This window comes from Chlorocebus sabaeus, chromosome 14 (assembly GCF_047675955.1).
Source record: "Chlorocebus sabaeus isolate Y175 chromosome 14, mChlSab1.0.hap1, whole genome shotgun sequence".
NCBI lineage: Eukaryota > Metazoa > Chordata > Mammalia > Primates > Cercopithecidae > Chlorocebus > Chlorocebus sabaeus.
This window is the reverse complement of record NC_132917.1, coordinates 61529617-61544405: the sequence shown is the minus strand read 5'-3', so window position 1 is coordinate 61544405 and position 14789 is coordinate 61529617. Positions and strand designations below refer to the sequence as shown.

Here is a 14789-nt window from a genome sequence, read left to right as displayed (position 1 = left end):
TCAGTATCCAGTGAGAATTTACTAGAATCCCCTGGTTTTATTTCCTTTCCAAAGAATCGCTGCTGATATCTGGTAAGTGTAAATTATCTGTAGAAATACAAAGCAGTGCTTTTTTTTTTTTTTTTTTTTTTGGAGCAACAGGGTTTCACTATGTTGGCTAGGCTGCTCTTGAACCCCTGGCCTCAAGCAATCCTACTCCCTCAGCCTCCCAAGTAGCTGGGATGACAGGCATGACACCATGCCCAGCTCTGCTTATTATTTTGAAGAACATGATCATGATTATTAATACTGCACCCCAAAAGTAATAAGAAATAAAACTGGCTGGGTGCGTTGGCTCATGCCTTTAATCCCAGCACTTCGGGAGACCGAGGCAGGTGGATCACCTGAGGTCAGGAGTTCGAGAACAGCCTCAACATGGAGAAACTCTGTCTCTACTAAAAATACAAAAATTGACATAGTGGTGGGCACCTGTAGTCCCAACTACTCAAGAGGGTGAGACAGGGAGAATCGCTTGAACCCGGGAGGCGGAGGTTGCAGTGAGCCAAGATCATGCCACTGTACTCCAGCCTGGGCAACGGAGCAAGACTCCCTCTTAAAAAAAAAAAAAAAAGAAATGAAATAAAATGTATATAACCTATGTTTATCATGTTTCACATTTTAATATACATTATGCCAAAAAACTATTAAATATGATTTTTATCATTTCAATTATGAACTTTATTACAAACTATCGCCATTTATTTATTTATAGCCTGCCACCCAGGCTGGAGTGCCACAGTGCAATCATAGCTCCCAGCTTCCAACTCCTTGGCTTAAGCAATCCTCTGGCTTCAGCCTATCAGCTAGCTAAGACTACAGGTGTGCACCACCACACCCAGCTAATTTTTTATAGAGACAGCATTTCACTTTGTGCCCCAGGCTTGTCCTCAGACAAACCATCTCAGGAGAGCAGAAAAATATTAAGCAACTAGCAAATTCACATAATTCTGTACCTTAGTTGAAGCTGGAAATGCTTTGATAAACTTTTTTTTCAGGATGCCCCACCTAACTGAACATAGCAGAAGCCTCATAACTTGCATGGACTTGGGTATAAAGCATTCTGGGGCCTCAGGCAGGAACAGGACTAGAGTGAGGTGAGAAAAGCACAAAATTTAAGGAGACACCCAAAATTTTAGTAATCAAGATAAGTGATATTTATTTATTTATTTATTTATTTATTTATTTATTTAGAGACAGGGTCAAATTCTGTCACCTAGGCTGGGGTGCAGTGGCACAATCTCAGCTCACTGCAGCCTCCGCCTCCTGGGCTCAGGCAATCCTCCCACCTCAGCCTCCTGAGTAGCTGGTCTACAGGTGCACACCACCACACCCAGCTAATTGTTGTACTTTTTGTACAGATGTGGTTTTGCCATGTTGCCCAGGCTGGTCTTGAACGCCTAGGCTCAAGTGATCCTCCCATCTTAGCCTCCCAAAGTGCTGAGATTACAGGCATGAGCCACTGAGCCCAGCCAAGATTAATGGTATATTAATGTAATATTCTGAAAAATCGAATCAACAAACCATGGCCTATGGGCCAACTGCCTGATTTTTTTGTAAGTAAATAAAGTTTTATCAGCAGCTTTAAGTGGGCCAGGAGAGGAGAAATAGGGGCCAAGAAAACTGAAGTTAGCTATAGTACCACCTAAAAGACAACCGAGAAAACAAATGCACCTACTGAAAAATGCATAGTAATGTGCCAGAAAGCAGCAGGAAAAGAGAACAATGACCACAACAACTTAGGAAACCATATCAGTCACAAATATATCAAAAAGGTAATATTCTTAATGTGTACATAGTTAACAGTCAATAAGAAAAATCGTACTACACAACTATACAACTGAGCTAAGAACAAATAGATAAAAAACAAATTGGCAATAAAGGCACCAAAAAAGTCCAACCTCATTAGTAAATAATACCTGCAAGTAAAATAGAGATGACATTTCAACTATCAAATTAATTTGCTTTTAAAAGATAGTGCAGGCAGACAAATCTCAAGGACAGTATAAATGGTAAAACTTTTTGGAGGGAAATTTCACGATCTGTATTAAGAGCCCAAAATGTTTTGTACTTTTAGACACAGTAATATCATCTCTGGGAATCCATTCTGAGAAAATATTGCACAGTGTTGTGAAGGAGTTCCATACAAGGTTGTTCCCCAAAGCATTAAATTTTCATTTATTAAATATTTATTGGTTGCTTATTTACTAGAAAAAAACCTATTTACTTTGGAGACTGAAATGAACTCAGTTATGAAAACATCTGTCTCTGACAAGCTGCAAGTCAAGATATTCATTTTCCCTATGGGTCTGTTGTGCAGTATTCTTTTAACATTCATAATGATTGGTCTTGAATGTGTGATCAAAGGATAGTAAATAGATGATACTCATTTGCTGAAAGTCCTACCATTCCTTGAAAGAAATGGAATTTGACATATGTTTCCAATTGAGTTTAACTTAATTACAAACTCACAGGGGAAATATGTATTCATACACTCTAGGCAGAAATATACAATGGTAAAACTTTATTAGAAGGCTTTTTAGTATCTGCTATATTTAAAAATACTCTTTCCCTTTGACCTAGTAATTCTACTTCTAGGAATACATTCTATGAAAACACTCACATCCACAGAAGTATAAAAAAATATATGCACAAAGATGTTCATTGAAGTACTCTTTGTAATTTTAGGCCAGGTACAGTGGCTCACACCTATAATCCCAGCACTTTGGGAGGCTGAGACGGGTGGATCACTGGAGGTCAGGAGTTCAAGAACAGCCTGGCAAATATGGTGAAACACTGTCCTACTAAAAACAAAAAAATTAGCTAGATGTGGTCGCGCATGCCTGTAATCCCAGCTACTTGAGAGGCTGAGGCAGGAGACTCTCTTGAACCAGGAGGTGGAAGTTGCAGTGAGCTGAGATTATGCCACTATACTCCAGCCTAGGCAATAGAGTGAGACTCTGTTTAAAAAAAAAAAAAAAATTATAATTAAAAAAAATTAGAGACAATTCAATTTTCCAATATGGGGGCTGGATAAATAAATTATGGTGCTCCCATTCAACAGAATAGTATTAATATTAACAATTAGCCAGTTGGGCATGGTGGCTCACACCTGTAATCCCTGCACTTTGGGAGGCCGAGGCGGGTGGATCACTGAGGTCAGGAGTTCGAGACCAGCCTGCCCAACATGATGAAACCACGTGTCTACTAAAAATACAAAAAATTAGCTGCGCGTGGTGGTGGGCGCCTGTAAACCCAGCTACTCTGGAACCTGAGATAGGAAAATCACTGAAGCCTGGGAGGTGTAGGTTGCAGTGAGCCGAGATCGTGCCACTGCCCTCCAGCCTCGGTGACAAGAGTGAAACTCCGTCTCAAAAATAAATAAATAATAATTAGCCAGTGGGAGTGCCGGTAAGTTGTCCAAAAACAAAACTTTGATTTATAGTGTTTTACAATTTTCAGGGTACATGTTCTCTCACCACGGCCCTATTTATTTACTTAAGAGACCATGTCTCACTATGCCCAGACTGTTTCAAGTGATCCTCCCACTTCAGCCTCCCAAAGTGTTGAGATTACAGGCATGAGCCATCATGCCTGGTGCCATGGTCCATTTTGAGCTACCAAGGTAAGGTGATGTTACTTGAAGTTTTAAAGAGATGTGCATATTTGGCTCTTTCAAGCCTGTACAAGAAGGTTCTAGCATACTACTGACTCAGTAGAAAGATAGTAGGGAGGAAGGAAGGAGAAAAAAAATGAGATAGATCTAATTATACTGACATAAAAAGATGTCCAAGATGTATGTTTAATTGAAAAAAAAAAGAAGTATTAGCATATGGTTTTGTAGAATAATTTTTATTTTTCTCTATTTATATAATTTTTGAGACAGTGTTTTACTCTGCTACCTGGGCTAGAGTGCAGTGGGACAATCACAGCTTACTATAGCCTTGACCTACCAGGCTCAAGCAATCCTCCCACCTCCGCCTCCCAGGTGGCTAGTACTACAGGCTCACACCACCATGCCCAGCTATTTTTTATTTTTTGCAGAGACTGGAATCTCGCTGTATGTCTCAGGCTGTTCCCAAACTCCTAGGCTCAAGCGATTCTCCTGCCTCGGCTTCCCAAAGTGCTAGGATTACAGGTGTGAGCCACCACGCCTAGCCATATATTTGTTAATATTTGAATTTGTATAATCCATGTGTTATTACTGTAATCAGAAAAATGAATACAGTATTTAAAATCTACAGCCAAAGGCCTTAAACTGTGAACAAGGGAACCATGTTTAAATAGCACAAATAGTGCTTTCTCACACTCTGTTGCTGACAGTATAAATTGGAGCAATCTGGCCAGGCGTGTGGTGTCTCACACCCGTAATCTCAGTACTTTGGGAGACTGAGGTGGGTGGATCACCTGAGGTCAGGAGTTCAAGACCAGCCTGCCCAACATGGTGAAACCTGTCTCTACTAAAAATATAAAAATTAGCCAGGCGTGGTGGCAGGCGCCTGTAATCCCAACTACTAGGGAGGCTGAGACAGGAGAATTGCTTGAACCCAGGAGGCGAAGGTTGCAGTGAGCCAAAATCATGCCATTGCACTCTAGGCTGGGCAACAAAAGTGAAACTCCATCTCCAAAAAAAAAAAAAAAAAAAAAAAGGAGCAATCTTTCTGGAGAGTAATTTGTAATATGAACCTAAGCTCTAAAAATGTATTTATCTGTTGACCCAGTGATTCCACTTCTGGGGATTTATCCTGGAAAAAATGGTTAAGGATGCAAGCAAAAATTCAGCTACAAGAATATTCTTTGTCTGTCAAATAATCTAAGTGTTCAATAATAAGGAACATTATTAAATGTTCCTCAAAAAGGAAAAAAAAAATTATTGTAGATTCATATAGAAGTATTCAGCCATTAACAACAATATAGAAGTCTACTGATGTAAAAAGGTGCTTACTTATTTAAAAATGTATAAAAATAAAAACGGATTACAGGTCGGGCGTGATGTGGCTCACACCTGTAATCCTAACACTTCGGGAGGCTGAGGTGGGCAGATCACTTGAGGTCAGGAGTTCGAGACCAGCCTGGCCAACATGGTGAAACCCATCTCTACCAAAAATACATAAAATTAGCCGGGTGTGGTGGCACACGCCTATAGTCTCAGCTACTAGGAGGCTGAGGCAGGAGAATTGTTTTAACCCAGGAGGAGGAGGTTGCAGTCATCTGAGATCATGCCACTGCACTCCAGCCTGGATGACAGAGCAAGACCCTATCTCAAAAAATAAATAATAAAAGCAGATCACAAAGCCATACGTACGGTATATTCCCCACTTTTATAAATCTAAAGCTACAGATCTTACGACTTCACTAAGTCCCTGGCTCACATTCAGGTATATGATTTGAGAGGGGAATGAGGCTAGATGTAAACTATGACTTTTCCCAAAGCAATTCAGTAACTTGGGTTGTATGATTTTCACTGCCTGGAATGGCCTTCTCTGCCCTGTGTGAGGAATTCTATTCAGGCTGTTTATCTCTTTAAATATTATTTATTATGCTCCTAACCAATGCCCTTTCAGTGCTCAGGAGGACTCCTACAGGAATACTCAGTCTGTAAGTGCTCAGGACTGGGCTGAGAATGGGGCAAGGTGATTTACAGAGTACAGTATCAATCTGCTTTGGTACAGGCATGAAGCACCTGGGACCATCAGTTACAGCAATGTGTGGATTTGACATATTTAAGGGAATTTAATAAATGAAGTTTATAAACTGTTTTAATATGTAAGAGAATTTGATTTGTTAAATCTGTATGCTTTTATAACTTTACAATGCTTAAGAAAATTCTATTATCTTTATAAATAGTGTTTAAATGGGAAATTTAATATGTCAAATTAATAAGCTCACTGAACATTAATCAAAGCACAAGTGAAAGTGTTTTGTTTTAAAATGAATTGACAGGCCAGGCGCCCTGGCTCACGCCTGTAATCCTAGCACTTTGGGAGCCAAGGCGGGTGGATCACCTGAAGTCAGGAGTTCGAGACCAGCCTGGCCAACATGGCAAATCCCTGTCTCTAAAATTAGGTGTGGTGGCGGGTGCCTGTAATCCCAGCTACTGGAGAGGCTGAGGCAGGAGAATCACTTGAACCCCGGGAGCGGAGGTTGCAATGAGCTGAGATTACACCACTTCACTCCAGCCTGGACAAAAGAGCAAAACTCGGTCTCAAAAAAATAAATAAATAAATTGATAGATTTACACGTAAATTTCAGAAATATGGTTAAACGTTTTAATACAATTAGGCTTAACATTTACTTCCGTAATAAATTAAATATCAACTGAGATGCAAGCAGCTTTATGAGTTCCTTCCCATGCACAAAAAGTACTCTCAGCCATTTAAAATCTCAATTGGCAATTGGTACAGACATGGTGCCATTTTGCAGAGGGGGAAACTGAGGTGAAGATAACCTCCCAAGGTGATGGAACTAGGAAGTGGTGGACCCTGCATTCCAGCTCAGGTGACACCAGATTGCTAGAGTCAGAACACTCCACCACTTTCCTCTACCACCTCCAGTATATGCAGAGAGATTCCATTTCTATAGAAAACAATGTTAGTTATGAATACATAACCTGGAAGAATATATGCCAATATGACAACATTGGTCTTTCCTGGAGTGGGAATTACAAAGGACTGGCTTTTTTTTTTTTTTTTTTTCCTGTAATGTTTATGATTTGAGTAAAAGGAATTCTCTACCTCTTCACCCCATTTTTCAACTAATCTCTTTGCTGCCAATTTAAAATTAAGGTAATGGCCAGGCACAGCAACTCATGCCTGTAATCCCAGCACTTTGGGAAACAGGAGGATCGCTTGAGCCCGGGAGTCGGAAACTAGCTTGGGTAACATATCCAGACCCCTCTCTAGAAATTTTTGTTTTTTTTTCTGAGAGGGAGTCTCGCTCTGTCTCCCAGGCTGGAGTGCAGTGGCGCAATCTCGGCTCACCGCAACCTCCGCCTCCCGGGTTCAAACAATTATCTTGCCTCAGCCTCCCCAGTAGCCGGGATTACAGGTGTGTGCCACCACACCCAGCTAATTTTTCGTATTTTTAGTAGAGACGGGGTTTCACCGTGTTAGCCAGGATAGTCACGATCTCCTGACTTCGTGACCCGCCCGCCTCAGCCTCCCAAAGTGCTGGGATTACAGGCGTGAGCCACTGCGCCCGGTCTAATTTTTAATTATTTTTATTTTTATTTTTTTGTCTGCTTTTGAGACGGAGTCTGGCTCTGTAGCCCAGGCTGGAGTGCAGTGGCGCGATCTCCTCTCACTGCAAGCTCCGCCTCCCGGGTTCCCGCCATTCTCCTGCCTCAGCCTCCTGAGTAGCTGGGACTACAGGCGCCCGCCACCACGCCCGGCTAATTTTTTCGTATTTTTAGTAGAGATGGCGTTTCACCACGTTAGCGAGGATGGTCTCCATCTCCTGACCTCGTGATCCGCCCGCCTCGGCCTCCCAAAGTACTGGGATTACAGGCGTGAGCCACCGCGCCCAGCCAGAAAAAAATTTTAAATTAGCCAGACGTGGTGGCCCACGCCTGTACACCCAGCTCCTAGGGAGGCTGAGGCAGGAAGATTGCTTGAGCCCTGGAGTTTAAGGCTGCAGGGAACTAAATGATAGTGCCACTACACTCCAACCTGGGTGATAGAACGGGACCTGTGGAAAGAGAAAGAAAGGGAGAAAAAGAAGAAAGATGAGAGAGAAAGAAACACAGAGAAAGAAAGAAAAACAAAGGGAATTCTGCACCTCCTTATGTTTCTTTTCTGTGTTGTCAATCAGCATTCTGTAGTCACTTAGTAGTATCTACTTCTTTTCTTTTTTTTTTGAGACAGAGTCTCGCTCTGTGGCCCAGGCTGGAGTGCAGTGGCGTGATTTCGGCTCACTGCAAGCTCTGCCTCCCGGGTTTACGCCATTCTCCTGCCTCAGCCTCCCGAGTGGCTGGGACTACAGGTGCCCGCCACCACGCCTGGCTAGTTTTTGTATTTTTAGTAGAGATGGGGTTTCACCATGTTGGCCAGGCTGATCTTCATCTCTTGACCTCGCAATCCACCTGCCTTGGCCTCCCGAAGTACTGGAATTACAGGTGTGAGCCACTGCGCCCGGCCAGGGGCTTTCTTTTATTACTTTCCTGTTGGTGCTTCAAACGCCCCCTCAGATGGGCCTCACTACGGGTTGAAACTTTTTGTTTGTTTCTTTGAGACAGAGTCTAGCTTCTTCACCCAGGCTGGAGTGCAATGGCTCGATCTCGACTCACTGCAACCTCCGCCTCCCGGGTTCAAGCAATTCTCCTGCCTTAGCCTCCCCAGTAGCTGGGACTACAGGCACGCCCCACCAACGGGGTTTCACCATGTTGGCCAGCCTGGTCTCGAACTCCTGACCTCAAGTCATCTGCCCACCTCGGCCTCCCAAAGTGCTGGGATTACAGGCGCTAGCCACCGCGCCCGGCCAAAATTTTTTCTTAGGCTCCCATTCCCCACATCTCATGAAATTAGTCACTCCCTCACCTATGGTACCTTTGTATCTACCATATGTTTTTGTTATTAAATGTATAATGCTGGAGTATAGTTACTTTTCTGTGTCATACGTCTTTGTTTTCCCACCGTGTAGCACAAAAGTTGGCTGGTTAAACTGAATACATAAAAATCAATTATATAGTTTTCTTTCTTTCCTCTAAAGGCTTACTCTCCTTTGGTCCTTTAGACTTAACATTGGGGTAGGTGACACAATCAAGACTTAAGCTAAAGTAAAGGAATTCAGTTAAGAGGGTGTCACAAAACTAGAGAAATGGAATAGCCTCTCTGAAAAAATCATGTGCAGGGAGCTGCTGAGAGAGGACCCATGTCACATATGAGCAATTGGGAGGGAGGGAGAACCTTGTCTTCGCTTCCCAGGATGTCTCATGTCCTGCTGCTCACAAGCTAGCCTGGCCGTACGTATTTCTCAGGGTCCAGTTTTCTACTTAAAGCAAAAAACAAAATACAAAAAAAACAAAACAAAACAAAACAAAAAATCAGGTAGGGGGGCAACTAACCCGTTAAGCTGGAAGAATATTTTTAGATAGCTGAGGCCTGGGAATACGTCTATTATTTATCATGACCCCAGCCAGTGTGCACTTTATTGTGGACTGTCTCAGGGGTGGGAACCTCCGTGAGGTTAGGGTGGCACTGCTGAGGGGTAGCCCTGAAGACGCCCTGCCCACACAGCGCAGAACCCCTGCCTGTGCCCCCGCGTGGGAGCCAGCCTGAGGGCGGAGGGGCGAAACGAGGGTCTGCCCTGCCCCTTTCTCCTCTCCAAGTCGGCAGCGGCACTGGAAAGTGAAAATGAAAGCAGAAACCATTCTGAGCACCCTCGCTCAGGCTGGCGACCCACACTGGTCATGTAGGCTGTGGGAGAGAAAGGGAAGCGCGGGGGACTTACAGGCAGGTGACCCTCTCAAGGGAAACCAGGAGGTGCTTTCTCTGGCCGCGGCCCCGCCCCGCCCCGCCCTGCCCTGTCTCCCTTGGACCCCGCCCCCATGAGTCTCCTCCCGCCACGAGGCACCCCCTGGTTCCTGCGCCTCAGCCCGGCCCTTGGCTTTCGTTTCTGAGGCCACGCCCCCTAGGACTTGACCAAGCCCCGTACTGAGGCTTCACAAGGCCTCGGCCTGTGTGGCCACTTCCTCTTCCTCCTGCCTCTCCTCTTTTTTGGGGGAGAGGGGCGCGCCCTGCCGCTGGCCCACAGACCTCGTGGATGCCGCATAGAATGGCCCGAAGTAAACACGGGTTCTTTCCCATAAGGGCCCCGTCCAGGGACGGGGGTTGAGTTACCTTCTCCCCTGTAGTCTTTGCGGTGAGACCTGTTGTGGGGTGCAGACGCTGAAAATCCCTTTGGGTTTCTTCCTCCTGGCTCACCGGCCGGACCCAAGTGATGAGAAGGGGAGTAGGGAGATGAATTGTGGAAAGAAAAGAATGCTGCTGAATTACTGAGTGCCTAACCGAAGAAAAATTGGGGAGCAAGGGCATGACGGGGCACTAAAATTTCTTGAGGAAGATTCGTTGTCAGAAAATAGAAATGGCTAGAATCATCATCAAAGTGTCAGTCATTTCAAACTGCCTTTTAATTACAGTCCTCAGGATTCCTGGTAATTACAGTAGACATCTGACCTCATACTCGCAAACCAAGTTCAGATGGAAATATTTAGAGAAATGCAGGCACAAAGCAGGAAATTGGGGTATTGGTGTTTTCAGAGTTCTCTTTGGGTATCTCTGGGTATTGGGGGGAAAAGCTCCAATGAAATATATCAGACGTGATCAAAAAAAAAAAAATGACATGAAACCACTGTCTGATTTTCCTTAGGCCCGACATCGGGTAGCATTCATAGCAAGTATTCATTGGCTGGTGGAAGCCCTTGTGATCAAAATGAAGTCAGGTGATTTAGCACATACAGTTGTTTGCCTGTGTTCTCCAAAACTGAAGAGCCTTGCATTCACTTTTCTTCTAGGGAGTTTAAAGGAAACAAACCACTCACCTGCTGCAAGTGCTTAGCATTGTGCTAGAATAATTACAGAAGCTATCTCAAGCTGGGCGTGGTGGTGCCGCCTGTAATCCCAGCTACTTCGGAGGCTGAGACGGGAGGATCGCTTGAGCCCAGGAGAGATCACAACACTGCACTCCAGCCTGGGTGACAAGGTGAGACTCTGTCCAAAAAAAAGGGCAAGAATAATTCAGCAGTAGTTGGTTACAGAGTGAAAAGTACTCCCACTTGATTTTTATTTTATTATCCTGGACTCGATTTTATTATCAAGTGGGATTTTTACCTGGGCTTTCAGAAGTTAAGGTAATTTGCCCAAGGTCACATGATTAGTAAACTATCAGTTTAGGATTGAACTCAGGTCACCTGTCTCCCCCAAAGCATACAGAATGCAGGTGTGTACATTTATCTAAGTGTGTCAAACTGTATAGTTAAAATGGGTACATTTAATGTAACTTATAACCCAGTTAAGTTGGTTTTTTTCAATCATGCAGAATGAGTGATGTTATAAAACTCGTCAAATAAACCACATTATGATTTCATACATGAAAGTGTAAAGGCTGGGTGCAGTGGCTCACGCCGGTAATCCCAGCACTTTGGGAAGCTGAGGCAAGTGGATCACCTGAGGCTAGGAGTTCAAGACCAGCCTGGCCAACATGGTGAAACCCCATTTCTACAAAAAATACAAAAATTAGCTGGTCATAGTGGCACATGCCTGTAATCCCAGTTACTCGGGAGGCTGAGGCATAAGAATTGCTTGAACCTGGGAGGCAGAGGTTGCAGTGAGCTGAGATTGTACCACTGCAGTCCATCCTGGGCAAGAGAGTAAGACTGTCTCAAAAAGAAAGTTTATGTATGAAGATATGCCTTTATTTATAATTAACATACATATTGAAAGGTTGGTGACACAACTGTCAAGCATTGTTTATTCAAGTGACCTTTCCAAACTTCAGTACAGATGTATATAAATATCAAGCAGGAAGCTACCATGGGTTAGGGTCATGAAAGTCTGTCTTGGAAATCAACCAAGCATACACAGAATTGGAAACAACATTGGAAGTGTGTGATACCACACCTATCTAACAAAAACATCTTCAAAGTGCAGGGCACTGAACGGATCAGACACTTTTGCTATTGGGTATGCACAAAAGTCACCTTTCATATGTATAATATACTATGTGTGGTACTAAGGATTGTATAATATACTATGTATGGTACTAAGGATGGTGATTACAAGCTGTGCAGCAGAACTTAGAAGTTTTTATTTTCAATTATACCAAGGCTGTGTTTGACTGTTTAAAGACAGTATACTGACGACTGTTTCATTTTATAATGTTCCACTTTGAAGTTTTACCAGTTTCAGAAACATCTTGAATTTAAGGCTTTAATGAAATTTTGTGAATCAAAAATTCATAAAATTGGTATTCTGAACAATCATGATTGTCCACACATATGTAGAAACAGGATACAGTATAACTCAGTTTTTCTCACAAGTGGTAAACTGGCTTTCATAGAATGGTTAAACTGATGCTAGTTGCCACCCCGGCCCAATACACGTATGTTTCTGTCGGTCAATTTAACAGCCCCTCTTATAATAATAAACTCCACAGTCCTCAAAATAGGATGTGACTGATTGGATTTCACTGTTAGGAATTCTGCACAACCTTGTGTTTTCCTAGAAAATATTTTCTTGGCCAGGCGCAGTGGTTCATGCCTGTAATCATTCTCTACGATTGGTCTTCCAGCACTTTGGGAGGCTGAGGCAGGAGGATGACCTGAACCCAGGAGTTTGAGACCAGCCTGGGCAACATGGCAAAACCCCGTCTCTACCAAAAACACAAAAAATTAGCCAGATTTGGTAGCGTGTGCCTATGGTTCAAGCTACTTGGGAGGCTGAGGTGGGAGGATCACTTGAACCTGGGAGGCTGAGGTTGCAGTAAGTGGAGATTGCACCACTGCACTCCAGCCTGGGTGATAGAGTGAGACCTCATCTCAAAAATAAGAAAAACTTAAAATGTAAAAAATTTAACCAAGGCCAGGCATGGTGTCTCACACCTGTAATCCCAGCATTTTGGGAGGCCAAGGCAGGCAAATCACTTGAGGTCAGGAGTTCAAGACCAGCCTGGCCAGCATGGCAAAACCCCCTCTCCACTAAATATACAAAAATTAGCTCGTGTGGTGGCAGGCACCTGTAGTCCCAGCTACTTGGGAGACTGAGAAAGGAGAAACACTTGGACCCGGGAGGCGGAGGTTGCAGTGAGCGAAGATCACACCACTGTACTCCAGCCTGGGCAACAGAGTCTGGGCAAGAGACTCAGTCTCAAAAAATTTCAACCAATATGTATATATAAAAGATATTCACTGCAGTGGCATATATAATGACGAAATTGGAAAACCTAATCTAAATCAACAATAGTAACATAGCATAGATAAGAGACTATAAACAACTACATCAAAATGTTAATTGTGGTTATTGCTCAATAGTAGGATTATGGGCCACTTAAATTTTCTTTATACTTCAACACTTTTTCACATTCTCTACGATTAGCATTTTTTAATAATCAGGTAAATAAATACTATTTTTTAAAAAAGAAAATCCTTGGAGGGCTTAAGAAGCACTTAACTTCTTGATCATAGCTAATAGAATAAAATATTAGTGCTTATACATGGTAAATAGCCAAGAAATAATCCTAAGCAATGACTACTTTAAAAACCAGTCTCACTCTACCACCTGCTTTCATTCTTATCCTCAACTAGTTGTCAGAACTGTTTCCTGTGGTTGAAAGCCTGTTTCTCCCAAAGTAGAATAGTATAAAATGAATATAGTCTAAAAGCTTACTCCTACATAGATCTAAAATGTTAACATTATTAAAAAACAATAACACAAACCCAAAAAATAATTTTATGTTTAATAATGCTTCCTTTTTCCCAAAAAGCCTAAGAGCCCCAGAGCCTGTGCTAAATACTGTTAAAGTGCGCAAAGTGAGGGTCTTTTCAACTAAAACACTCATCTACATATATAATATGTTTCATATGTCCTAGAAAAAGGTCTGGAAAGCTATACATCAAGTTATTAAGTCTCCAATGGTGAAATTATAAATGTTTTCAGAACATTTTTGCTTGTCAATATTTTCAGATTGTTGTATAATGGGCAAATATGGTCTTTTGTCAAAAGAAAAAGGTGTTTTAATGTCATTTTGACAAAAATAAATGCTACCTAGAGCTGTTAGAATTTGTGCCTTTTAAAAGACCTTTCTAACTTGCAAGTGGGAAAACAAGTTACTAATTACAGAATGGAGTTTTGACACACTAAGCAATATAGCTTTATATTTGGTGTCTGCCTAATACTTGGGAAGGAAAAAAAATAAGTCCTTTGAATATGTTTATGAAGCAATTTAGAAAATCTTCTTGGACAACTCAGTTGTGTCCCAACTATTTAAATAAGTAAAATGAATACCTTCCATTGGCAGTTGTATCAGTGGAGTCATACATCAATGAAAGATTTAAAACAAGACAAGTACTCTAGTAGAAAATTGAAGAAACAAAACACCATGTAGAAACGCCAAGTTTCCCAACAGAACAGCATCAAGTTAATAATTAGTCTTTAAATAAAAACAACTGAGACATTTTTGCATGTCACAGATTTCTAAGATGGAACATTACCTGTGGGTCGGTAACCTGGCCCATTTTACAAAGTCTACTGGCCCTCTGTTTTGTATAAAGTAGATGTTCAATATCTTTTTATTTAAAAAGTTTTTGATTCAAACTTATGCAATTGAAAAATGATTCCTAAGTTTAATTTACAAATGAAGATTAATTGCTTACTGGACAAAATTTAATACTAATTTTTTTCCTAAATTTGAGCATCTGGAGGAAAGTCTCAATTAATTTGAGTTCACATGTAATAAAATGAAACAAAACCATCTGACTGAGGCAACATGATGTAGGGAAAAGAGCTTGAACACTGGAATCTCCCAACATTGCAACTATTTTGTAACTTTGGGTTCATTTTCCCCTACTCTAAAAGCAGATGATTAAACCCATCATCTCCAAGATCTTTTCAGGTTTTAAGGGTCTGTGACTTGGGCTGGGAGCCATGGTTCATGCCTGTAATCCCAGCACTTTGGGAAGCTGAGGTGGGGAAGATAACTAGAGCCCAGGAGTTTGAGACCAGCCTGGACAATATCATGAGACCCTGTCTCAATTTTTAAAT

The 14789-nt window shown here is 42.2% G+C and overlaps 1 long non-coding RNA gene across 1 annotated transcript in view; it reads left to right on the top strand.

The window, feature by feature from the left end:
• The first annotated feature begins 9694 nt into the window (after positions 1-9694).
• LOC103220189 (uncharacterized) overlaps positions 9695-14789 on the top strand; it is a 145891-nt gene continuing 140796 nt past the window's right edge. The window contains exons 1-2 of the long non-coding RNA XR_492276.3: positions 9695-9817; positions 10547-10734. This is a non-coding gene — a long non-coding RNA (uncharacterized lncRNA). The remainder of the gene's footprint in view (positions 9818-10546; positions 10735-14789) is intronic.